The following is a 26,499-nucleotide window of genomic DNA, read 5'->3' as shown; positions in this document are numbered from 1 at the left end:
CCCCGAAGCCTGACCCTCACCCGTCCCCTAATCCTAACCCGTACGCTGACACTAACCCACGCCCTCACACGTCCGCTCCCCCTAAAGCGTTGTCGTACCCTCACCTGGACCCTAAACCGTCCCCGTCCCCTAACCCTAACCCTAGCCCGAACCCTAACCCTAACCCTTCCCCGAAGCCTGACCCTCACCCGTCCCCTAATCCTAACCCGTACGCTTACACTAACCCGCGCTCTCACACGTCCGCTCCCCCTAAAGCGTTGTCGTACCCTCACCTGGACCCTAAACCGTCCCCGTCCCCTAACCCTAACCCTAGCCCGAACCCTAACCCTAACCCTTCCCCGAAGCCTGACCCTCACCCGTCCCCTAATCCTAACCCGTACGCTGACACTAACCCGCGCCCTCACACGTCCGCTCCCCCTAAAGCGTTGTCGTACCCTCACCTGGACCCTAAACCGTCCCCGTCCCCTAACCCTAACCCTAGCCCGAACCCTAACCCTAACCCTTCCCCGAAGCCTGACCCTCACCCGTCCCCTAATCCTAACCCGTACGCTGACACTAACCCGCGCCCTCACACGTCCGCTCCCCCTAAAGCGTTGTCGTACCCTCACCTGGACCCTAACCCGTCCCCGTCCCCTAACCCTAACCCTAGCCCGAAACCTAACCCTAACCCTTCCCCGAAGCCTGACCCTCACCCGTCCCCTAATCCTAACCCGTACGCTTACACTAACCCGCGCCCTCACACGTCCGCTCCCCCTAAAGCGTTGTCGTACCCTCACCTGGACCCTAAACCGTCCCCGTCCCCTAACCCTAACCCTAGCCCGAACCCTAACCCTAACCCTTCCCCGAAGCCTGACACTCACCCGTCCCCTAATCCTAACCCGTACGCTGACACTAACCCGCGCCCTCACACGTCCGCTCCCCCTAAAGCGTTGTCGTACCCTCACCTGGACCCTAACCCCTCCCCGTCCCCTAACCCTAACCCTAGCCCGAAACCTAACCCTAACCCTTCCCCGAAGCCTGACCCTCACCCGTCCCCTAATCCTAACCCGTACGCTGACACTAACCCGCGCCCTCACACGTCCGCTCCCCCTAAAGCGTTGTCGTACCCTCACCTGGACCCTAAACCGTCCCCGTCCCCTAACCCTAACCCTAGCCCGAACCCTAACCCTAACCCTTCCCCGAAGCCTGACACTCACCCGTCCCCTAATCCTAACCCGTACGCTGACACTAACCCGCGCCCTCACACGTCCGCTCCCCCTGAAGCGTTGTCGTACCCTCACCTGGACCCTAACCCGTCCCCGTCCCCTAACCCTAACCCTAGCCCGAAACCTAACCCTAACCCTTCCCCGAAGCCTGACCCTCACCCGTCCCCTAATCCTAACCCGTACGCTGACACTAACCCGCGCCCTCACACGTCCGCTCCCCCTAAAGCGTTGTCGTACCCTCACCTGGACCCTAAACCGTCCCCGTCCCCTAACCCTAACCCTAGCCCGAACCCTAACCCTAACCCTTCCCCGAAGCCTGACCCTCACCCGTCCCCTAATCCTAACCCGTAGGCTGACACTAACCCACGCCCTCACACGTCCGCTCCCCCTAAAGCGTTGTCGTACCCTCACCTGGACCCTAAACCGTCCCCGTCCCCTAACCCTAACCCTAGCCCGAACCCTAACCCTATCCCTTCCCCGAAGCCTGACCCTCACCCGTCCCCTAATCCTAACCCGTACGCTGACACTAACCCGCGCCCTCACACGTCCGCTCCCCCTAAAGCGTTGTCGTACCCTCACCTGGACCCTAAACCGTCCCCGTCCCCTAACCCTAACCCTAGCCCGAACCCTAAGCCTAACCCTTCCCCGAAGCCTGACTCTCACCCGTCCCCTAATCCTAACCCGTACGCTGACACTAACCCGCGCCCTCACACGTCCGCTCCCCCTAAAGCGTTGTCGTACCCTCACCTGGACCCTAAACCGTCCCCGTCCCCTAACCCTAACCCTAGTCCGAACCCTAACCCTAACCCTTCCCCGAAGCCTGACCCTCACCCGTCCCCAAATCGTAAGCCATACGCTGACACTAACCAGCGCCCTCACACGTCCGCTCCCCCTAAAGCGTTGTCCTACGCTCACCTGGACCGTAACCCGTCCCCGTCCCCTAACCCTAACCCTAGCACGAACCCTAACCCTAACCCTTCCCCGAAGCCTGACCCTCACCCGTCCCCTAATCCTAACCCGTACGCTGACACTAACCCGCGCCCTCACACGTCCGCTCCCCCTAAAGCGTTGTCGTACCCTCACCTGGACCCTAAACCGTCCCCGTCCCCTAACCCTAACCCTAGCCCGAAACCTAACCCTAACCCTTCCCCGAAGCCTGACCCTCACCCGTCCCCTCATCCTAACCCGTACGCTTACACTAACCCGCGCCCTCACACGTCCGCTGCCCCTAAAGCGTTGTCGTACCCTCACCTGGACCCTAAACCGTCCCCGTCCCCTAACCCTAACCCTAGCCCGAACCCTAACCCTAACCCTTCCCCGAAGCCTGACCCTCACCCGTCCCCTAATCCTAACCCGTACGCTTACACTAACCCGCGCCCTCACACGTCCGCTCCCCCTAAAGCGTTGTCGTACCCTCACCTGGACCCTAAACCATCCCCGTCCCCTAACCCTAACCCTAGCCCGAACCCTAACCCTAACCCTTCCCCGAAGCCTGACCCTCACCCGTCCCCTAATCCTAACCCGTACGCTGACACTAACCCGCGCCCTCACACGTCCGCTCCCCCTAAAGCGTTGTCGTACCCTCACCTGGACCCTAAACCGTCCCCGTCCCCTAACCCTAACCCTAGCCCGAACCCTAACCCTAACCCTTCCCCGAAGCCTGACCCTCACCCGTCCCCTAATCCTAACCCGTACGCTGACACTAACCCGCGCCCTCACACGTCCGCTCCCCCTAAAGCGTTGTCGTACCCTCACCTGGACCCTAACCCGTCCCCGTCCCCTAACCCTAACCCTAGCCCGAAACCTAACCCTAACCCTTCCCCGAAGCCTGACCCTCACCCGTCCCCTAATCCTAACCCGTACGCTGACACTAACCCGCGCCCTCACACGTCCGCTCCCCCTAAAGCGTTGTCGTACCCTCACCTGGACCCTAAACCGTCCCCGTCCCCTAACCCTAACCCTAGCCCAAACCCTAACCCTAACCCTTCCCCGAAGCCTGACACTCACCCGTCCCCTAATCCTAACCCGTACGCTGACACTAACCCGCGCCCTCACACGTCCGCTCCCCCTAAAGCGTTGTCGTACCCTCACCTGGACCCTAACCCGTCCCCGTCCCCTAACCCTAACCCTCCCCGAAACCTAACCCTAACCCTTCCCCGAAGCCTGACCCTCACCCGTCCCCTAATCCTAACCCGTACGCTGACACTAACCCGCGCCCTCACACGTCCGCTCCCCCTAAAGCGTTGTCGTACCCTCACCTGGACCCTAAACCGTCCCCGTCCCCTAACCCTAACCCTAGCCCGAACCCTAACCCTAACCCTTCCCCGAAGCCTGACCCTCACCCGTCCCCTAATCCTAACCCGTAGGCTGACACTAACCCACGCCCTCACACGTCCGCTCCCCCTAAAGCGTTGTCGTACCCTCACCTGGACCCTAAACCGTCCCCGTCCCCTAACCCTAACCCTAGCCCGAACCCTAACCCTAACCCTTCCCCGAAGCCTGACCCTCACCCGTCCCCTAATCCTAACCCGTACGCTTACACTAACCCGCGCTCTCACACGTCCGCTCCCCCTAAAGCGTTGTCGTACCCTCACCTGGACCCTAAACCGTCCCCGTCCCCTAACCCTAACCCTAGCCCGAACCCTAACCCTAACCCTTCCCCGAAGCCTGACCCTCACCCGTCCCCTAATCCTAACCCGTACGCTGACACTAACCCGCGCCCTCACACGTCCGCTCCCCCTAAAGCGTTGTCGTACCCTCACCTGGACCCTAAACCGTCCCCGTCCCCTAACCCTAACCCTAGCCCGAACCCTAACCCTAACCCTTCCCCGAAGCCTGACCCTCACCCGTCCCCTAATCCTAACCCGTACGCTGACACTAACCCGCGCCCTCACACGTCCGCTCCCCCTAAAGCGTTGTCGTACCCTCACCTGGACCCTAACCCGTCCCCGTCCCCTAACCCTAACCCTAGCCCGAAACCTAACCCTAACCCTTCCCCGAAGCCTGACCCTCACCCGTCCCCTAATCCTAACCCGTACGCTTACACTAACCCGCGCCCTCACACGTCCGCTCCCCCTAAAGCGTTGTCGTACCCTCACCTGGACCCTAAACCGTCCCCGTCCCCTAACCCTAACCCTAGCCCGAACCCTAACCCTAACCCTTCCCCGAAGCCTGACACTCACCCGTCCCCTAATCCTAACCCGTACGCTGACACTAACCCGCGCCCTCACACGTCCGCTCCCCCTAAAGCGTTGTCGTACCCTCACCTGGACCCTAACCCCTCCCCGTCCCCTAACCCTAACCCTAGCCCGAAACCTAACCCTAACCCTTCCCCGAAGCCTGACCCTCACCCGTCCCCTAATCCTAACCCGTACGCTGACACTAACCCGCGCCCTCACACGTCCGCTCCCCCTAAAGCGTTGTCGTACCCTCACCTGGACCCTAAACCGTCCCCGTCCCCTAACCCTAACCCTAGCCCGAACCCTAACCCTAACCCTTCCCCGAAGCCTGACACTCACCCGTCCCCTAATCCTAACCCGTACGCTGACACTAACCCGCGCCCTCACACGTCCGCTCCCCCTGAAGCGTTGTCGTACCCTCACCTGGACCCTAACCCGTCCCCGTCCCCTAACCCTAACCCTAGCCCGAAACCTAACCCTAACCCTTCCCCGAAGCCTGACCCTCACCCGTCCCCTAATCCTAACCCGTACGCTGACACTAACCCGCGCCCTCACACGTCTGCTCCCCCTAAAGCGTTGTCGTACCCTCACCTGGACCCTAAACCGTCCCCGTCCCCTAACCCTAACCCTAGCCCGAACCCTAACCCTAACCCTTCCCCGAAGCCTGACCCTCACCCGTCCCCTAATCCTAACCCGTAGGCTGACACTAACCCACGCCCTCACACGTCCGCTCCCCCTAAAGCGTTGTCGTACCCTCACCTGGACCCTAAACCGTCCCCGTCCCCTAACCCTAACCCTAGCCCGAACCCTAACCCTATCCCTTCCCCGAAGCCTGACCCTCACCCGTCCCCTAATCCTAACCCGTACGCTGACACTAACCCGCGCCCTCACACGTCCGCTCCCCCTAAAGCGTTGTCGTACCCTCACCTGGACCCTAAACCGTCCCCGTCCCCTAACCCTAACCCTAGCCCGAACCCTAAGCCTAACCCTTCCCCGAAGCCTGACTCTCACCCGTCCCCTAATCCTAACCCGTACGCTGACACTAACCCGCGCCCTCACACGTCCGCTCCCCCTAAAGCGTTGTCGTACCCTCACCTGGACCCTAAACCGTCCCCGTCCCCTAACCCTAACCCTAGTCCGAACCCTAACCCTAACCCTTCCCCGAAGCCTGACCCTCACCCGTCCCCAAATCGTAAGCCATACGCTGACACTAACCAGCGCCCTCACACGTCCGCTCCCCCTAAAGCGTTGTCCTACCCTCACCTGGACCGTAACCCGTCCCCGTCCCCTAACCCTAACCCTAGCACGAACCCTAACCCTAACCCTTCCCCGAAGCCTGACCCTCACCCGTCCCCTAATCCTAACCCGTACGCTGACACTAACCCGCGCCCTCACACGTCCGCTCCCCCTAAAGCGTTGTCGTACCCTCACCTGGACCCTAAACCGTCCCCGTCCCCTAACCCTAACCCTAGCCCGAAACCTAACCCTAACCCTTCCCCGAAGCCTGACCCTCACCCGTCCCCTCATCCTAACCCGTACGCTTACACTAACCCGCGCCCTCACACGTCCGCTGCCCCTAAAGCGTTGTCGTACCCTCACCTGGACCCTAAACCGTCCCCGTCCCCTAACCCTAACCCTAGCCCGAACCCTAACCCTAACCCTTCCCCGAAGCCTGACCCTCACCCGTCCCCTAATCCTAACCCGTACGCTTACACTAACCCGCGCCCTCACACGTCCGCTCCCCCTAAAGCGTTGTCGTACCCTCACCTGGACCCTAAACCATCCCCGTCCCCTAACCCTAACCCTAGCCCGAACCCTAACCCTAACCCTTCCCCGAAGCCTGACCCTCACCCGTCCCCTAATCCTAACCCGTACGCTGACACTAACCCGCGCCCTCACACGTCCGCTCCCCCTAAAGCGTTGTCGTACCCTCACCTGGACCCTAAACCGTCCCCGTCCCCTAACCCTAACCCTAGCCCGAACCCTAACCCTAACCCTTCCCCGAAGCCTGACCCTCACCCGTCCCCTAATCCTAACCCGTACGCTGACACTAACCCGCGCCCTCACACGTCCGCTCCCCCTAAAGCGTTGTCGTACCCTCACCTGGACCCTAACCCGTCCCCGTCCCCTAACCCTAACCCTAGCCCGAAACCTAACCCTAACCCTTCCCCGAAGCCTGACCCTCACCCGTCCCCTAATCCTAACCCGTACGCTGACACTAACCCGCGCCCTCACACGTCCGCTCCCCCTAAAGCGTTGTCGTACCCTCACCTGGACCCTAAACCGTCCCCGTCCCCTAACCCTAACCCTAGCCCGAACCCTAACCCTAACCCTTCCCCGAAGCCTGACACTCACCCGTCCCCTAATCCTAACCCGTACGCTGACACTAACCCGCGCCCTCACACGTCCGCTCCCCCTAAAGCGTTGTCGTACCCTCACCTGGACCCTAACCCGTCCCCGTCCCCTAACCCTAACCCTCCCCGAAACCTAACCCTAACCCTTCCCCGAAGCCTGACCCTCACCCGTCCCCTAATCCTAACCCGTACGCTGACACTAACCCGCGCCCTCACACGTCCGCTCCCCCTAAAGCGTTGTCGTACCCTCACCTGGACCCTAAACCGTCCCCGTCCCCTAACCCTAACCCTAGCCCGAACCCTAACCCTAACCCTTCCCCGAAGCCTGACCCTCACCCGTCCCCTAATCCTAACCCGTAGGCTGACACTAACCCACGCCCTCACACGTCCGCTCCCCCTAAAGCGTTGTCGTACCCTCACCTGGACCCTAAACCGTCCCCGTCCCCTAACCCTAACCCTAGCCCGAACCCTAACCCTAACCCTTCCCCGAAGCCTGACCCTCACCCGTCCCCTAATCCTAACCCGTACGCTTACACTAACCCGCGCTCTCACACGTCCGCTCCCCCTAAAGCGTTGTCGTACCCTCACCTGGACCCTAAACCGTCCCCGTCCCCTAACCCTAACCCTAGCCCGAACCCTAACCCTAACCCTTCCCCGAAGCCTGACCCTCACCCGTCCCCTAATCCTAACCCGTACGCTGACACTAACCCGCGCCCTCACACGTCCGCTCCCCCTAAAGCGTTGTCGTACCCTCACCTGGACCCTAAACCGTCCCCGTCCCCTAACCCTAACCCTAGCCCGAACCCTAACCCTAACCCTTCCCCGAAGCCTGACCCTCACCCGTCCCCTAATCCTAACCCGTACGCTGACACTAACCCGCGCCCTCACACGTCCGCTCCCCCTAAAGCGTTGTCGTACCCTCACCTGGACCCTAACCCGTCCCCGTCCCCTAACCATAACCCTAGCCCGAAACCTAACCCTAACCCTTCCCCGAAGCCTGACCCTCACCCGTCCCCTAATCCTAACCCGTACGCTTACACTAACCCGCGCCCTCACACGTCCGCTCCCCCTAAAGCGTTGTCGTACCCTCACCTGGACCCTAAACCGTCCCCGTCCCCTAACCCTAACCCTAGCCCGAACCCTAACCCTAACCCTTCCCCGAAGCCTGACACTCACCCGTCCCCTAATCCTAACCCGTACGCTGACACTAACCCGCGCCCTCACACGTCCGCTCCCCCTAAAGCGTTGTCGTACCCTCACCTGGACCCTAACCCCTCCCCGTCCCCTAACCCTAACCCTAGCCCGAAACCTAACCCTAACCCTTCCCCGAAGCCTGACCCTCACCCGTCCCCTAATCCTAACCCGTACGCTGACACTAACCCGCGCCCTCACACGTCCGCTCCCCCTAAAGCGTTGTCGTACCCTCACCTGGACCCTAAACCGTCCCCGTCCCCTAACCCTAACCCTAGCCCGAACCCTAACCCTAACCCTTCCCCGAAGCCTGACACTCACCCGTCCCCTAATCCTAACCCGTACGCTGACACTAACCCGCGCCCTCACACGTCCGCTCCCCCTGAAGCGTTGTCGTACCCTCACCTGGACCCTAACCCGTCCCCGTCCCCTAACCCTAACCCTAGCCCGAAACCTAACCCTAACCCTTCCCCGAAGCCTGACCCTCACCCGTCCCCTAATCCTAACCCGTACGCTGACACTAACCCGCGCCCTCACACGTCCGCTCCCCCTAAAGCGTTGTCGTACCCTCACCTGGACCCTAAACCGTCCCCGTCCCCTAACCCTAACCCTAGCCCGAACCCTAACCCTAACCCTTCCCCGAAGCCTGACCCTCACCCGTCCCCTAATCCTAACCCGTAGGCTGACACTAACCCACGCCCTCACACGTCCGCTCCCCCTAAAGCGTTGTCGTACCCTCACCTGGACCCTAAACCGTCCCCGTCCCCTAACCCTAACCCTAGCCCGAACCCTAACCCTATCCCTTCCCCGAAGCCTGACCCTCACCCGTCCCCTAATCCTAACCCGTACGCTGACACTAACCCGCGCCCTCACACGTCCGCTCCCCCTAAAGCATTGTCGTACACTCACCTGGACCCTAAACCGTCCCCGTCCCCTAACACTAACCCTAGCCCGAACCCTAACCCTAACCCTTCCCCGAAGCCTGACCCTCACCCGTCCCCTAATCCTAACCCGTACGCTGACACTAACCCGCGCCCTCACACGTCCGCTCCCCCTAAAGTGTTGTCGTACCCTCACCAGGACCCTAAACCGTCCCCGTCCCCTAACCCTAACCCTAGCCCGAACCCTAACCCTAACCCTTCCCCGAAGCCTGACCCTCACCCGTCCCCTAATCGTAACCCGTACGCTGACACTAACCCGCGCCCTCACACGTCCGCTCCCCCTAAAGCGTTGTCGTACCCTCACCTGGACCCTAAACTGTTCCCGTCCCCTAACCCTAACCCTAGTCCGAACCCTAACCCTAACCCTTCCCCGAAGCCTGACCCTCACCCGTCCCCAAATCGTAAGCCATACGCTGACACTAACCAGCGCCCTCACACGTCCGCTCCCCCTAAAGCGTTGTCCTACCCTCACCTGGACCGTAACCCGTCCCCGTCCCCTAACCCTAACCCTAGCCCGAACCCTAACCCTAACCCTTCCCCGAAGCCTGACCCTCACCCGTCCCCTAATCCTAACCCGTACGCTGACACTAACCCGCGCCCTCACACGTCCGCTCCCCCTAAAGCGTTGTCGTACCCTCACCTGGACCCTAAACCGTCCCCGTCCCCTAACCCTAACCCTAGCCCGAAACCTAACCCTAACCCTTCCCCGAAGCCTGACCCTCACCCGTCCCCTAATCCTAACCCGTACGCTTACACTAACCCGCGCCCTCACACGTCCGCTGCCCTTAAAGCGTTGTCGTACCCTCACCTGGACCCTAAACCGTCCCCGTCCCCTAACCCTAACCCTAGCCCGAACCCTAACCCTAACCCTTCCCCGAAGCCTGACTCTCACCCGTCCCCTAATCCTAACCCGTACGCTGACACTAACCCGCGCCCTCACACGTCCGCTCCCCCTAAAGCGTTGTCGTACCCTCACCTGGACCCTAAACCGTCCCCGTCCCCTAACCCTAACCCTAGCCCGAACCCTAACCCTAACCCTTCCCCGAAGCCTGACCCTCACCCGTCCCCTAATCCTAACCCGTACGCTGACACTAACCCGCGCCCTCACACGTCCGCTCCCCCTAAAGCGTTGTCGTACCCTCACCTGGACCCTAAACCGTCCCCGTCCCCTAACCCTAACCCTAGCCCGAACCCTAACCCTAACCCTTCCCCGAAGCCTGACCCTCACCCGTCCCCTAATCCTAACCCGTACGCTGACACTAACCCGCGCCCTCACACGTCCGCTCCCCCTAAAGCGTTGTCGTACCCTCACCTGGACCCTAAACCGTCCCCGTCCCCTAACCCTAACCCTAGCCCGAACCCTAACCCTAACCCTTTCCCGAAGCCTGACCCTCACCCGTCCCCTAATCCTAACCCGTACGCTGACACTAACCCGCGCCCTCACACGTCCGCTCCCCCTAAAGCGTTGTCGTACCCTCACCTGGACCCTAACCCGTCCCCGTCCCCTAACCCTAACCCTAGCCCGAAACCTAACCCTAACCCTTCCCCGAAGCCTGACCCTCACCCGTCCCCTAATCCTAACCCGTACGCTGACACTAACCCGCGCCCTCACACGTCCGCTCCCCCTAAAGCGTTGTCGTACCCTCACCTGGACCCTAAACCGTCCCCGTCCCCTAACCCTAACCCTAGCCCGAACCCTAACCCTAACCCTTCCCCGAAGCCTGACACTCACCCGTCCCCTAATCCTAACCCGTACGCTGACACTAACCCGCGCCCTCACACGTCCGCTCCCCCTGAAGCGTTGTCGTACCCTCACCTGGACCCTAACCCGTCCCCGTCCCCTAACCCTAACCCTAGCCCGAAACCTAACCCTAACCCTTCCCCGAAGCCTGACCCTCACCCGTCCCCTAATCCTAACCCGTACGCTGACACTAACCCGCGTCCTCACACGTCCGCTCCCCCTAAAGCGTTGTCGTACCCTCACCTGGACCCTAAACCGTCCCCGTCCCCTAACCCTAACCCTAGCCCGAACCCTAACCCTAACCCTTCCCCGAAGCCTGACACTCACCCGTCCCCTAATCCTAACCCGTACGCTGACACTAACCCGCGCCCTCACACGTCCGCTCCCCCTGAAGCGTTGTCGTACCCTCACCTGGACCCTAACCCGTCCCCGTCCCCTAACCCTAACCCTAGCCCGAAACCTAACCCTAACCCTTCCCCGAAGCCTGACCCTCACCCGTCCCCTAATCCTAACCCGTACGCTGACACTAACCCGCGCCCTCACACGTCCGCTCCCCCTAAAGCGTTGTCGTACCCTCACCTGGACCCTAAACCGTCCCCGTCCCCTAACCCTAACCCTAGCCCGAACCCTAACCCTAACCCTTCCCCGAAGCCTGACCCTCACCCGTCCCCTAATCCTAACCCGTAGGCTGACACTAACCCACGCCCTCACACGTCCGCTCCCCCTAAAGCGTTGTCGTACCCTCACCTGGACCCTAAACCGTCCCCGTCCCCTAACCCTAACCCTAGCCCGAACCCTAACCCTATCCCTTCCCCGAAGCCTGACCCTCACCCGTCCCCTAATCCTAACCCGTACGCTGACACTAACCCGCGCCCTCACACGTCCGCTCCCCCTAAAGCATTGTCGTACACTCACCTGGACCCTAAACCGTCCCCGTCCCCTAACACTAACCCTAGCCCGAACCCTAACCCTAACCCTTCCCCGAAGCCTGACCCTCACCCGTCCCCTAATCCTAACCCGTACGCTGACACTAACCCGCGCCCTCACACGTCCGCTCCCCCTAAAGTGTTGTCGTACCCTCACCAGGACCCTAAACCGTCCCCGTCCCCTAACCCTAACCCTAGCCCGAACCCTAACCCTAACCCTTCCCCGAAGCCTGACCCTCACCCGTCCCCTAATCGTAACCCGTACGCTGACACTAACCCGCGCCCTCACACGTCCGCTCCCCCTAAAGCGTTGTCGTACCCTCACCTGGACCCTAAACTGTTCCCGTCCCCTAACCCTAACCCTAGTCCGAACCCTAACCCTAACCCTTCCCCGAAGCCTGACCCTCACCCGTCCCCAAATCGTAAGCCATACGCTGACACTAACCAGCGCCCTCACACGTCCGCTCCCCCTAAAGCGTTGTCCTACCCTCACCTGGACCGTAACCCGTCCCCGTCCCCTAACCCTAACCCTAGCCCGAACCCTAACCCTAACCCTTCCCCGAAGCCTGACCCTCACCCGTCCCCTAATCCTAACCCGTACGCTGACACTAACCCGCGCCCTCACACGTCCGCTCCCCCTAAAGCGTTGTCGTACCCTCACCTGGACCCTAAACCGTCCCCGTCCCCTAACCCTAACCCTAGCCCGAAACCTAACCCTAACCCTTCCCCGAAGCCTGACCCTCACCCGTCCCCTAATCCTAACCCGTACGCTTACACTAACCCGCGCCCTCACACGTCCGCTGCCCTTAAAGCGTTGTCGTACCCTCACCTGGACCCTAAACCGTCCCCGTCCCCTAACCCTAACCCTAGCCCGAACCCTAACCCTAACCCTTCCCCGAAGCCTGACTCTCACCCGTCCCCTAATCCTAACCCGTACGCTGACACTAACCCGCGCCCTCACACGTCCGCTCCCCCTAAAGCGTTGTCGTACCCTCACCTGGACCCTAAACCGTCCCCGTCCCCTAACCCTAACCCTAGCCCGAACCCTAACCCTAACCCTTCCCCGAAGCCTGACCCTCACCCGTCCCCTAATCCTAACCCGTACGCTGACACTAACCCGCGCCCTCACACGTCCGCTCCCCCTAAAGCGTTGTCGTACCCTCACCTGGACCCTAAACCGTCCCCGTCCCCTAACCCTAACCCTAGCCCGAACCCTAACCCTAACCCTTCCCCGAAGCCTGACCCTCACCCGTCCCCTAATCCTAACCCGTACGCTGACACTAACCCGCGCCCTCACACGTCCGCTCCCCCTAAAGCGTTGTCGTACCCTCACCTGGACCCTAAACCGTCCCCGTCCCCTAACCCTAACCCTAGCCCGAACCCTAACCCTAACCCTTTCCCGAAGCCTGACCCTCACCCGTCCCCTAATCCTAACCCGTACGCTGACACTAACCCGCGCCCTCACACGTCCGCTCCCCCTAAAGCGTTGTCGTACCCTCACCTGGACCCTAACCCGTCCCCGTCCCCTAACCCTAACCCTAGCCCGAAACCTAACCCTAACCCTTCCCCGAAGCCTGACCCTCACCCGTCCCCTAATCCTAACCCGTACGCTGACACTAACCCGCGCCCTCACACGTCCGCTCCCCCTAAAGCGTTGTCGTACCCTCACCTGGACCCTAAACCGTCCCCGTCCCCTAACCCTAACCCTAGCCCGAACCCTAACCCTAACCCTTCCCCGAAGCCTGACACTCACCCGTCCCCTAATCCTAACCCGTACGCTGACACTAACCCGCGCCCTCACACGTCCGCTCCCCCTGAAGCGTTGTCGTACCCTCACCTGGACCCTAACCCGTCCCCGTCCCCTAACCCTAACCCTAGCCCGAAACCTAACCCTAACCCTTCCCCGAAGCCTGACCCTCACCCGTCCCCTAATCCTAACCCGTACGCTGACACTAACCCGCGTCCTCACACGTCCGCTCCCCCTAAAGCGTTGTCGTACCCTCACCTGGACCCTAAACCGTCCCCGTCCCCTAACCCTAACCCTAGCCCGAACCCTAACCCTAACCCTTCCCCGAAGCCTGACCCTCACCCGTCCCCTAATCCTAACCCGTAGGCTGACACTAACCCACGCCCTCACACGTCCGCTCCCCCTAAAGCGTTGTCGTACCCTCACCTGGACCCTAAACCGTCCCCGTCCCCTAACCCTAACCCTAGCCCGAACCCTAACCCTATCCCTTCCCCGAAGCCTGACCCTCACCCGTCCCCTAATCCTAACCCGTACGCTGACACTAACCCGCGCCCTCACACGTCCGCTCCCCCTAAAGCATTGTCGTACACTCACCTGGACCCTAAACCGTCCCCGTCCCCTAACACTAACCCTAGCCCGAACCCTAACCCTAACCCTTCCCCGAAGCCTGACCCTCACCCGTCCCCTAATCCTAACCCGTACGCTGACACTAACCCGCGCCCTCACACGTCCGCTCCCCCTAAAGTGTTGTCGTACCCTCACCAGGACCCTAAACCGTCCCCGTCCCCTAACCCTAACCCTAGCCCGAACCCTAACCCTAACCCTTCCCCGAAGCCTGACCCTCACCCGTCCCCTAATCGTAACCCGTACGCTGACACTAACCCGCGCCCTCACACGTCCGCTCCCCCTAAAGCGTTGTCGTACCCTCACCTGGACCCTAAACCGTTCCCGTCCCCTAACCCTAACCCTAGTCCGAACCCTAACCCTAACCCTTCCCCGAAGCCTGACCCTCACCCGTCCCCAAATCGTAAGCCATACGCTGACACTAACCAGCGCCCTCACACGTCCGCTCCCCCTAAAGCGTTGTCCTACCCTCACCTGGACCGTAACCCGTCCCCGTCCCCTAACCCTAACCCTAGCCCGAACCCTAACCCTAACCCTTCCCCGAAGCCTGACCCTCACCCGTCCCCTAATCCTAACCCGTACGCTGACACTAACCCGCGCCCTCACACGTCCGCTCCCCCTAAAGCGTTGTCGTACCCTCACCTGGACCCTAAACCGTCCCCGTCCCCTAACCCTAACCCTAGCCCGAAACCTAACCCTAACCCTTCCCCGAAGCCTGACCCTCACCCGTCCCCTAATCCTAACCCGTACGCTTACACTAACCCGCGCCCTCACACGTCCGCTGCCCTTAGAGCGTTGTCGTACCCTCACCTGGACCCTAAACCGTCCCCGTCCCCTAACCCTAACCCTAGCCCGAACCCTAACCCTAACCCTTCCCCGAAGCCTGACTCTCACCCGTCCCCTAATCCTAACCCGTACGCTGACACTAACCCGCGCCCTCACACGTCCGCTCCCCCTAAAGCGTTGTCGTACCCTCACCTGGACCCTAAACCGTCCCCGTCCCCTAACCCTAACCCTAGCCCGAACCCTAACCCTAACCCTTCCCCGAAGCCTGACCCTCACCCGTCCCCTAATCCTAACCCGTACGCTGACACTAACCCGCGCCCTCACACGTCCGCTCCCCCTAAAGCGTTGTCGTACCCTCACCTGGACCCTAAACCGTCCCCGTCCCCTAACCCTAACCCTAGCCCGAACCCTAACCCTAACCCTTCCCCGAAGCCTGACCCTCACCCGTCCCCTAATCCTAACCCGTACGCTGACACTAACCCGCGCCCTCACACGTCCGCTCCCCCTAAAGCGTTGTCGTACCCTCACCTGGACCCTAAACCGTCCCCGTCCCCTAACCCTAACCCTAGCCCGAACCCTAACCCTAACCCTTCCCCGAAGCCTGACCCTCACCCGTCCCCTAATCCTAACCCGTACGCTGACACTAACCCGCGCCCTCACACGTCCGCTCCCCCTAAAGCGTTGTCGTACCCTCACCTGGACCCTAACCCGTCCCCGTCCCCTAACCCTAACCCTAGCCCGAAACCTAACCCTAACCCTTCCCCGAAGCCTGACCCTCACCCGTCCCCTAATCCTAACCCGTACGCTGACACTAACCCGCGCCCTCACACGTCCGCTCCCCCTAAAGCGTTGTCGTACCCTCACCTGGACCCTAAACCGTCCCCGTCCCCTAACCCTAACCCTAGCCCGAAACCTAACCCTAACCCTTCCCCGAAGCCTGACCCTCACCCGTCCCCTAATCCTAACCCGTACGCTTACACTAACCCGCGCCCTCACACGTCCGCTGCCCCTAAAGCGTTGTCGTACCCTCACCTGGACCCTAAACCGTCCCCGTCCCCTAACCCTAACCCTAGCCCGAACCCTAACCCTAACCCTTCCCCGAAGCCTGACCCTCACCCGTCCCCTAATCCTAACCCGTACGCTTACACTAACCCGCGCCCTCACACGTCCGCTCCCCCTAAAGCGTTGTCGTACCCTCACCTGGACCCTAAACCGTCCCCGTCCCCTAACGCTAACCCTAGCCCGAACCCTAACCCTAACCCTTCCCCGAAGCCTGACCCTCACCCGTCCCCTAATCCTAACCCGTACGCTGACACTAACCCGCGCCCTCACACGTCCGCTCCCCCTAAAGTGTTGTCGTACCCTCACCTGGACCCTAAACCGTCCCCATCCCCTAACCCTAACCCTAGTCCGAACCCTAACCCTAACCCTTCCCCGAAGCCTGACCCTCACCCATCCCCTAATCCTAACCCGTACGCTTACACTAACCCGCGCCCTCACACGTCCGCTCCCCCTAAAGCGTTGTCCTACCCTCACCTGGACCGTCACCCGTCCCCGTCCCCTAACCCTAACCCTAGCCCGAACCCTAACCCTAACCCTTCCCCGAAGCCTGACCCTCACCCGTCCCCTAATCCTAACCCGTACGCTGACACTAACCCGCGCCCTCACACGTCCGCTCCCCCTAAAGCGTTGTCGTACCCTCACCTGGACCCTAACCCGTCCCCGTCCCCTAACCCTAACCCTAGCCCGAAACCTAACCCTAACCCTTCCCCGAAGCCTGACCCTCACCCGTCCCCTAATCCTAACCCGTACGCTGACACTAACCCGCGCCCTCACACGTCCGCTGCCCCTAAAGCGTTGTCGTACCCTCACCTGGACCCTAAACCGTCCCCGTCCCCTAACCATAACCCTAGCCCGAACCCTAACCCTAACCCTTCCCCGAAGCCTGACCCTCACCCGTCCCCTAATCCTAACCCGTACGCTTACACTAACCCGCGCCCTCACACGTCCGCTCCCCCTGAAGCGTTGTCGTACCCTCACCTGGACCCTAAACCGTCCCCGTCCCCTAACCCAAACCCTAGCCCGAACCCTAACCCTAACCCTTCCCCGAAGCCTGACCCTCACCCGTCCCCTAATCCTAACCCGTACGCTGACACTAACCCGCGCCCTCACACGTCCGCTCCCCCTAAAGCGTTGTCCTACCCTCACCTGGACCGTAACCCGTCCCCGTCCCCTAACCCTAACCCTAGCCCGAACCCTAACCCTAACACTTCCCGGAAGCCTGACCCTCACCCGTCCCCTAATCCTAACCCGTACGCTGACACTAACACGCGCCCTCACACGTCCGCTCCCCCTAAAGCGTTGTCGTACCCTCACCTGGACCCTAAACCGTCCCCGTCCCCTAACCCTAACCCTAGCCCGAACCCTAACCCTAACCCTTCCCCGAAGCCTGACCCTCACCCGTCCCCTAATCCTAACCCGTACGCTTACACTAACCCGCGCCCTCACACGTCCGCTCCCCCTAAAGCGTTGTCGTACCCTCACCTGGACCCTAAACCATCCCCGTCCCCTAACCCTAACCCTAGCCCGAACCCTAACCCTAACCCTTCCCCGAAGCCTGACCCTCACCCGTCCCCTAATCCTAACCCGTACGCTGACACTAACCCGCGCCCTCACACGTCCGCTCCCCCTAAAGCGTTGTCGTACCCTCACCTGGACCCTAAACCGTCCCCGTCCCCTAACCCTAACCCTAGCCCGCACCCTAACCCTAACCCTTCCCCGAAGCCTGACCCTCACCCGTCCCCTAATCCTAACCCGTACGCTGACACTAACCCGCGCCCTCACACGTCCGCTCCCCCTAAAGCGTTGTCGTACCCTCACCTGGACCCTAAACCGTCCCCGTCCCCTAACCCTAACCCTAGCCCGAACCCTAACCCTAACCCTTCCCCGAAGCCTGACCCTCACCCGTCCCCTAATCCTAACCCGTACGCTGACACTAACCCGCGCCCTCACACGTCTGCTCCCCCTAAAGCGTTGTCGTACCCTCACCTGGACCCTAACCCGTCCCCGTCCCCTAACCCTAACCCTAGAGCGAACCCTAACCCTAACCCTTCCCCGAAGCCTGACCCTCACCCATCCCCTAATCCTAACCCGTACGCTGACACTAACCCGCGCCCTCACACGTCCGCTCCCCCTAAAGCGTTGTCCTACCCTCTCCTGGACCCTAAACCGTCCCCGTCCCCTAACCCTAACCCTAGCCCGAACCCTAACCCTAACCCTTCCCCGAAGCCTGACCCTCACCCGTCCCCTAATCCTAACCCGTACGCTTACACTAACCCGCGCCCTCACACGTCCGCTGCCCCTAAAGCGTTGTCGTACCCTCACCTGGACCCTAAACCGTCCCCGTCCCCTAACCCTAACCCTAGCCCGAACCCTAACCCTAACCCTTCCCCGAAGCCTGACACTCACCCGTCCCCTAATCCTAACCCGTACGCTGACACTAACCCGCGCCCTCACACGTCCGCTCCCCCTAAAGCGTTGTCGTACCCTCACCTGGACCCTAACCCGTCCCCGTCCCCTAACCCTAACCCTAGCCCGAACCCTAACCCTAACCCTTCCCCGAAGCCTGACCCTCACCCGTCCCCTAATCCTAACCCGTACGCTGACACTAACCCGCGCCCTCACACGTCCGCTCCCCCTAAAGCGTTGTCGTACCCTCACCTGGAACCTAACCCGTCCCCGTCCCCTAACCCTAACCCTAGCCCGAACCCTAACCCTAACCCTTCCCCGAAGCCTGACCCTCACCCGTCCCCTAATCCTAACCCGTAGGCTGACACTAACCCACGCCCTCACACGTCCGCTCCCCCTAAAGCGTTGTCGTACCCTCACCTGGACCCTAAACCGTCCCCGTCCCCTAACCCTAACCCTAGCCCGAGCCCTAACGCTATCCCTTCCCCGAAGCCTGACCCTCACCCGTCCCCTAATCCTAACCCGTACGCTGACACTAACCCGCGCCCTCACACGTCCGCTCCCCCTAAAGCATTGTCGTACCCTCACCTGGACCCTAAACCGTCCCCGTCCCCTAACCCTAACCCTAGCCCGAACCCTAACCCTAACACTTCCCCGAAGCCTGACCCTCACCCGTCCCCTAATCCTAACCCGTACGCTGACACTAACCCGCGCCCTCACACGTCCGCTCCCCCTAAAGCGTTGTCGTACCCTCACCAGGACCCTAAACCGTCCCCGTCCCCTAAACCTAACCCTAGCCCGAACCCTAACCCTAACCCTTCCCCGAAGCCTGACCCTCACCCGTCCCCTAATCCTAACCCGTACGCTGACACTAACCCGCGCCCTCACACGTCCGCTCCCCCTAAAGCGTTGTCGTACCCTCACCTGGACCCTAAACCGTCCCCGTCCCCTAACCCTAACCCTAGCCCGAACCCTAACCCTAACCCTTCCCCGAAGCCTGACCCTCACCCGTCCCCAAATCCTAACCCATAGGCTGACACTAACCAGCGCCCTCACACGTCCGCTCCCCCTAAAGCGTTGTCCTACCCTCACCTGGACCGTAACCCGTCCCCGTCCCCTAACCCTAACCCTAGCCCGAACCCTAAGCCTAACCCTTCCCCGAAGCCTGACCCTCACCCGTCCCCTAATCCTAACCCGTACGCTGACACTAACCCGCGCCCTCACACGTCCGCTCCCCCTAAAGCATTGTCGTACCCTCACCTGGACCCTAACCCGTCCCCGTCCCCTAACCCTAACCCTAGCCCGAAACCTAACCCAACCCTTCCCCGAAGCCTGACCCTCACCCGTCCCCTAATCCTAACCCGTACGCTGACACTAACCCGCGCCCTCACACGTCCGCTGCCCCTAAAGCGTTGTCGTACCCTCACCTGGACCCTAAACCGTCCCCGTCCCCTAACTCTAACCCTAGCCCGAACCCTAACCCTAACCCTTCCCCGAAGCCTGACCCTCACCCGTCCCCTAATCCTAACCCGTACGCTTACACTAACCCGCGCCCTCACACGTCCGCTCCCCCTAAAGCATTGTCGTACCCTCACCTGGACCCTAAACCGTCCCCGTCCCCTAACGCTAACCCTAGCCCGAACCCTAACCCTAACCCTTCCCCGAAGCCTGACCCTCACCCGTCCCCTAATCCTAACCCGTACGCTGACACTAACCCGCGCCCTCACACGTCCGCTCCCCCTAAAGCGTTGTCGTACCCTCACCAGGACCCTAAACCGTCCCCGTCCCCTAAACCTAACCCTAGCCCGAACCCTAACCCTAACCCTTCCCCGAAGCCTGACCCTCACCCGTCCCCTAATCGTAACCCGTACGCTGACACTAACCCGCGCCCTCACACGTCCGCTCCCCCTAAAGTGTTGTCGTACCCTCACCTGGACCCTAAACCGTCCCCGTCCCCTAACCCTAACCCTAGTCCGAACCCTAACCCTAACCCTTCCCCGAAGCCTGACCCTCACCCGTCCCCAAATCGTAAGCCATACGCTGACACTAACCAGCGCCCTCACACGTCCGCTCCCCCTAAAGCGTTGTCCTACCCTCACCTGGACCGTAACCCGTCCCCGTCCCCTAACCCTAACCCTAGCCCGAACCCTAACCCTAACCCTTCCCCGAAGCCTGACCCTCACCCGTCCCCTAATCCTAACCCGTACGCTGACACTAACCCGCGCCCTCACACGTCCGCTCCCCCTAAAGCGTTGTCGTACCCTCACCTGGACCCTAAACCGTCCCCGTCCCCTAACCCTAACCCTAGCCCGAAACCTAACCCTAACCCTTCCCCGAAGCCTGACCCTCACCCGTCCCCTAATCCTAACCCGTACGCTGACACTAACCCGCGCCCTCACACGTCCGCTGCCCCTAAAGCGTTGTCGTACCCTCACCTGGACCCTAAACCGTCCCCGTCCCCTAACCCTAACCCTAGCCCGAACCCTAACCCTAACCCTTCCCCGAAGCCTGACCCTCACCCGTCCCCTAATCCTAACCCGTACGCTTACACTAACCCGCGCCCTCACACGTCCGCTCCCCCTAAAGCGTTGTCGTACCCTCACCTGGACCCTAAACCGTCCCCGTCCCCTAACCCTAACCCTAGCCCGAACCCTAACCCTAACCCTTCCCCGAAGCCTGACCCTCACCCGTCCCCTAATCCTAACCCGTACGCTGACACTAACCCGCGCCCTCACACGTCCGCTCCCCCTAAAGCGTTGTCCTACCCTCACCTGGACCGTAACCCGTCCCCGTCCCCTAACCCTAACCCTAGCCCGAACCCTAACCGTAACCTTTCCCCGAAGCCTGACCCTCACCCGTCCCCTAATCCTAACCCGTACGCTTACACTAACCCGCGCCCTCACACGTCCGCTCCCCCTAAAGCGTTGTCGTACCCTCACCTGGACCCTAAACCGTCCCCGTCCCCTAACCCTAACCCTAGCCCGAACCCTAACCCTAACCCTTCCCCGAAGCCTGACACTCACCCATCCCCTAATCCTAACCCGTACGCTGACACTAACCCGCGCCCTCACACGTCCGCTCCCCCTAAAGCGTTGTCGTACCCTCACCTGGACCCTAACCCGTCCCCGTCCCCTAACCCTAACCCTAGCCCGAAACCTAACCCTAACCCTTCCCCGAAGCCTGACCCTCACCCGTCCCCTAATCCTAACCCGTACGCTGACACTAACCCGCGCCCTCACACGTCCGCTCCCCCTAAAGCGTTGTCGTACCCTCACCTGGACCCTAAACCGTCCCCGTCCCCTAACCCTAACCCTAGCCCGAACCCTAACCCTAACCCTTCCCCGAAGCCTGACCCTCACCCGTCCCCTAATCCTAACCCGTACGCTGACACTAACCCGCGCCCTCACACGTACGCTCCCCCTAAAGCGTTGTCGTACCCTCACCTGGACCCTAAACCGTCCCCGTCCCCTAACCCTAACCCTAGCCCGAACCCTAACCCTAACCCTTCCCCGAAGCCTGACCCTCACCCGTCCCCTAATCCTAACCCGTACGCTGACACTAACCCGTGCCCTCACACGTCCGCTCCCCCTAAAGCGTTGTCGTACCCTCATCTGGACCCTAACCCGTCCCCGTCCCCTAACCCTAACCCTAGACCGAACCCTAACCCTAACCCTTCCCCGAAGCCTGACCCTCACCCGTCCCCTAATCCTAACCCGTACGCTGACACTAACCCGCGCCCTCACACGTCCGCTCCCCCTAAAGCGTTGTCCTACCCTCACCTGGACACTAAACCGTCCCCGTCCCCTAACCCTAACCCTAGCCCGAACCCTAACCCTAACCCTTCCCCGAAGCCTGACCCTCACCCGTCCCCTAATCCTAACCCGTACGCTGACACTAACCCGCGCCCTCACACGTCCGCTCCCCCTAAAGCGTTGTCGTACCCTCACCTGGACCCTAAACCGTCCCCGTCCCCTAACCCTAACCCTAGCCCGAACCCTAACCCTAACCCTTCCCCGAAGCCTGACACTCACCCGTCCCCTAATCCTAACCCGTACGCTGACACTAACCCGCGCCCTCACACGTCCGCTCCCCCTAAAGCGTTGTCGTACCCTCACCTGGACCCTAACCCGTCCCCGTCCCCTAACCCTAACCCTAGCCCGAAACCTAACCCTAACCCTTCCCCGAAGCCTGACCCTCACCCGTCCCCTAATCCTAACCCGTACGCTGACACTAACCCGCGCCCTCACACGTCCGCTCCCCCTAAAGCGTTGTCGTACCCTCACCTGGACCCTAAACCGTCCCCGTCCCCTAACCCTAACCCTAGCCCGAACCCTAACCCTAACCCTTCCCCGAAGCCTGACCCTCACCCGTCCCCTAATCCTAACCCGTAGGCTGACACTAACCCACGCCCTCACACGTCCGCTCCCCCTAAAGCGTTGTCGTACCCTCACCTGGACCCTAAACCGTCCCCGTCCCCTAACCCTAACCCTAGCCCGAACCCTAACCCTAACCCTTCCCCGAAGCCTGACCCTCACCCGTCCCCTAATCCTAACCCGTACGCTTACACTAACCCGCGCCCTCACACGTCCGCTCCCCCTAAAGCGTTGTCGTACCCTCACCTGGACCCTAAACCGTCCCCGTCCCCTAACCCTAACCCTAGCCCGAACCCTAACCCTAACCCTTCCCCGAAGCCTGACACTCACCCATCCCCTAATCCTAACCCGTACGCTGACACTAACCCGCGCCCTCACACGTCCGCTCCCCCTAAAGCGTTGTCGTACCCTCACCTGGACCCTAACCCGTCCCCGTCCCCTAACCCTAACCCTAGCCCGAAACCTAACCCTAACCCTTCCCCGAAGCCTGACCCTCACCCGTCCCCTAATCCTAACCCGTACGCTGACACTAACCCGCGCCCTCACACGTCCGCTCCCCCTAAAGCGTTGTCGTACCCTCACCTGGACCCTAAACCGTCCCCGTCCCCTAACCCTAACCCTAGCCCGAACCCTAACCCTAACCCTTCCCCGAAGCCTGACCCTCACCCGTCCCCTAATCCTAACCCGTACGCTGACACTAACCCGCGCCCTCACACGTACGCTCCCCCTAAAGCGTTGTCGTACCCTCACCTGGACCCTAAACCGTCCCCGTCCCCTAACCCTAACCCTAGCCCGAACCCTAACCCTAACCCTTCCCCGAAGCCTGACCCTCACCCGTCCCCTAATCCTAACCCGTACGCTGACACTAACCCGTGCCCTCACACGTCCGCTCCCCCTAAAGCGTTGTCGTACCCTCACCTGGACCCTAACCCGTCCCCGTCCCCTAACCCTAACCCTAGACCGAACCCTAACCCTAACCCTTCCCCGAAGCCTGACCCTCACCCGTCCCCTAATCCTAACCCGTACGCTGACACTAACCCGCGCCCTCACACGTCCGCTCCCCCTAAAGCGTTGTCCTACCCTCACCTGGACACTAAACCGTCCCCGTCCCCTAACCCTAACCCTAGCCCGAACCCTAACCCTAACCCTTCCCCGAAGCCTGACCCTCACCCGTCCCCTAATCCTAACCCGTACGCTGACACTAACCCGCGCCCTCACACGTCCGCTCCCCCTAAAGCGTTGTCGTACCCTCACCTGGACCCTAAACCGTCCCCGTCCCCTAACCCTAACCCTAGCCCGAACCCTAACCCTAACCCTTCCCCGAAGCCTGACACTCACCCGTCCCCTAATCCTAACCCGTACGCTGACACTAACCCGCGCCCTCACACGTCCGCTCCCCCTAAAGCGTTGTCGTACCCTCACCTGGACCCTAACCCGTCCCCGTCCCCTAACCCTAACCCTAGCCCGAAACCTAACCCTAACCCTTCCCCGAAGCCTGACCCTCACCCGTCCCCTAATCCTAACCCGTACGCTGACACTAACCCGCGCCCTCACACGTCCGCTCCCCCTAAAGCGTTGTCGTACCCTCACCTGGACCCTAAACCGTCCCCGTCCCCTAACCCTAACCCTAGCCCGAACCCTAACCCTAACCCTTCCCCGAAGCCTGACCCTCACCCGTCCCCTAATCCTAACCCGTAGGCTGACACTAACCCACGCCCTCACACGTCCGCTCCCCCTAAAGCGTTGTCGTACCCTCACCTGGACCCTAAACCGTCCCCGTCCCCTAACCCTAACCCTAGCCCGAACCCTAACCCTATCCCTTCCCCGAAGCCTGACCCTCACCCGTCCCCTAATCCTAACCCGTACGCTGACACTAACCCGCGCCCTCACACGTCCGCTCCCCCTAAAGCATTGTCGTACCCTCACCTGGACCCTAAACCGTCCCCGTCCCCTAACCCTAACCCTAGCCAGAACCCTAACCCTAACACTTCCCCGAAGCCTGACCCTCACCCGTCCCCTAATCCTAACCCGTACGCTGACACTAACCCGCGCCCTCACACGTCCGCTCCCCCTAAAGCGTTGTCGTACCCTCACCAGGACCCTAAACCGTCCCCGTCCCCTAAACCTAACCCTAGCCCGAACCCTAACCCTAACCCTTCCCCGAAGCCTGACCCTCACCCGTCACCTAATCGTAACCCGTACGCTGACACTAACCCGCGCCCTCACACGTCCGCTCCCCCTAAAGCGTTGTCGTACCCTCACCTGGACCCTAAACCGTCCCCGTCCCCTAACCCTAACCCTAGCCCGAACCCTAACCCTAACCCTTCCCCGAAGCCTGACCCTCACCCGTCCCCAAATCCTAACCCGTAGGCTGACACTAACCAGCGCCCTCACACGTCCGCTCCCCCTAAAGCGTTGTCCTACCCTCACCTGGACCGTAACCCGTCCCCGTCCCCTAACCCTAACCCTAGCCCGAACCCTAACCCTAACCCTTCCCCGAAGCCTGACCCTCACCCGTCCCCTAATCCTAACCCGTACGCTGACACTAACCCGCGCCCTCACACGTCCGCTCCCCCTAAAGCGTTGTCGTACCCTCACCTGGACCCTAACCCGTCCCCGTCCCCTAACCCTAACCCTAGCCCGAAACCTAACCCTAACCCTTCCCCGAAGCCTGACCCTCACCCGTCCCCTAATCCTAACCCGTACGCTGACACTAACCCGCGCCCTCACACGTCCGCTGCCCCTAAAGCGTTGTCGTACCCTCACCTGGACCCTAAACCGTCCCCGTCCCCTAACCCTAACCCTAGCCCGAACCCTAACCCTAACCCTTCCCCGAAGCCTGACCCTCACCCGTCACCTAATCCTAACCCGTACGCTGACACTAACCCGCGCCCTCACACGTCCGCTCCCCCTAAAGCGTTGTTCTACCCTCACCTGGACCGTAACCCGTCCCCGTCCCCTAACCCTAACCCTAGCCCGAACCCTAACCCTAACCCTTCCCGGAAGCCTGACCCTCACCCGTCCCCTAATCCTAACCCGTACGCTGACACTAACACGCGCCCTCACACGTCCGCTCCCCCTAAAGCGTTGTCGTACCCTCACCTGGACCCTAAACCGTCCCCGTCCCCTAACCCTAACCCTAGCCCGAACCCTAAACCTAACCCTTCCCCGAAGCCTGACCGTCACCCGTCCCCTAATCCTAAACCGTACGCTTACACTAACCCGCGCCCTCACACGTCCGCTCCCCCTAAAGCGTTGTCGTACCCTCACCTGGACCCTAAACCGTCCCCGTCCCCTAACCCTAACCCTAGCCCGAACCCTAACCCTAACCCTTCCCCGAAGCCTGACCCTCACCCGTCCCCTAATCCTAACCCGTACGCTTACACTAACCCGCGCCCTCACACGTCCGCTCCCCCTAAAGCGTTGTCGTACCCTCACCTGGACCCTAAACCGTCCCCGTCCCCTAACCCTAACCCTAGCCCGCACCCTAACCCTAACCCTTCCCCGAAGCCTGACCCTCACCCGTCCCCTAATCCTAACCCGTACGCTGACACTAACCCGCGCCCTCACACGTACGCTCCCCCTAAAGCGTTGTCGTACCCTCACCTGGACCCTAAACCGTCCCCGTCCCCTAACCCTAACCCTAGCCCGAACCCTAACCCTAACCCTTCCCCGAAGCCTGACCCTCACCCGTCCCCTAATCCTAACCCGTACGCTGACACTAACCCGCGCCCTCACACGTCCGCTCCCCCTAAAGCGTTGTCGTACCCTCACCTGGACCCTAACCCGTCCCCGTCCCCTAACCCTAACCCTAGACCGAACCCTAACCCTAACCCTTCCCCGAAGCCTGACCCTCACCCGTCCCCTAATCCTAACCCGTACGCTGACACTAACCCGCGCCCTCACACGTCCGCTCCCCCTAAAGCGTTGTCCTACCCTCACCTGGACACTAAACCGTCCCCGT

Source organism: Pseudorca crassidens, chromosome X, assembly GCF_039906515.1.
Source record: "Pseudorca crassidens isolate mPseCra1 chromosome X, mPseCra1.hap1, whole genome shotgun sequence".
NCBI lineage: Eukaryota > Metazoa > Chordata > Mammalia > Artiodactyla > Delphinidae > Pseudorca > Pseudorca crassidens.
The sequence above is the reverse complement of the archived record's forward strand: the minus strand, read 5'-3'. Positions refer to the sequence as shown.